We start from the raw sequence: 1,427 nt of genomic DNA, 5'->3' as shown, positions 1-1,427 counted from the left end.
AGGAAAAATGATAGAAATTGAGCCTAGATCCTAGTAATTGGGAGTATTTATTTATTTATTTATTTATTTACTTACTTACTTACTTACTTAATTACTTATTTATTTATATTGAAGCATAATTGATTATACATGTTTGTGTGGTACAGAGTTGAATATCAATACCCATGTACAATATGTGATGATCAAATCAGGATAATTGGCACACTCATCATTACAAAACATAAGCTTTCTTTGAAATAGACCGGGATGCTATTAGGCCTCACAATCAGCTAAGCATAAGCACAGCCATGTTAAACACATCCTCTGCTTGCCCCCTCCCTTTCTCTTAAGCAAAGTGCTTTCTGAGAAAAACCTGATTTTGTGCAGAACGGGAAAACCACAGAGCTGTTGCAAAGGGCTAAATGCTCAAATTAGCTAACAAACCCCTTCCCCTAATTCAAACCCTATATAAACCTTTATTAGTCTATGCAGGGGTAGGAACTGATCTTTCAGTCTCCCTTCCAGGTTTGCTGGAAATAAACTCCCTGACGTGGTAAGCGTTTGGCTCTGAGTCCGTTAGTCCCTTTGTCTCGCCTACCTAAAAGATTCAACAGTCCAGAAATGTCTTCTAGTTTCCCTATTGCACCTCATGAGCCTTGGTTTCAGCTTCTGTCGATTCGATTGGCATCTTTATCCTATTTCCTTACGAGATGACCACTTTGCCGCTTGGGATTCTTAGTAACTGCACCGAGTCTGGTTTTAACACATTTCCCTGTTGGTGAAGTTCAAAAGTGAAGAGAAATCAATCAAGCTATCAGCTCAACTTCTCATTCTTGGAATAAGCTTTTGTAGCTTCCCTGCTTCCAACGCGGAGAGTGCTCAATTATTTATTGGTGTTTATGGATAGAACAAAAATACTATTTCTGCACAGTACATCCTGTTCCTATCTGGTCACCCAGTGAATGACCGAATGGCTGCTTTCTCTAGGAGATTAATTGTCACAGCTTAATTTAAGTACCTTTGCTTTATTGTTCTCAACATGACACCTGTGTGATTTACTGCTTGATTCTCTTTCTTAACTGTATAAATGGCAGACAATGCAGCAATAAAAAGCACATATTCGAGGCCTTCTTCTTAAAACCATCTTCCTATACTTTATTTCAGAGTTCACTGTGAATGGAACTGTTAATAATCACACAACTTCCAAATCAACCAAGGGAAAAATTTATTTCTCTGCACTATTTTAGAACCAACCTATTATTATTCTTTCCCAATGTAAGTTCTTAAAGACAATAGACTATGGATTTGCATCTTTCTATTGCTCAAAACCCACACATAGAATATGGTAGAATTTTAAATGCATATGTACATATATTACTATGTAAAGTAATATAAATAATACATTACTTACATAAATATGTAAGCAAATAAATTAACCATATGTTTAT

This window comes from Galeopterus variegatus, unplaced genomic scaffold (genome assembly GCF_000696425.1).
Source record: "Galeopterus variegatus unplaced genomic scaffold, G_variegatus-3.0.2 Scaffold15293, whole genome shotgun sequence".
NCBI classification, from domain to species: Eukaryota; Metazoa; Chordata; class Mammalia; order Dermoptera; family Cynocephalidae; genus Galeopterus; species Galeopterus variegatus.
The sequence above is the reverse complement of the archived record's forward strand: the minus strand, read 5'-3'. Positions refer to the sequence as shown.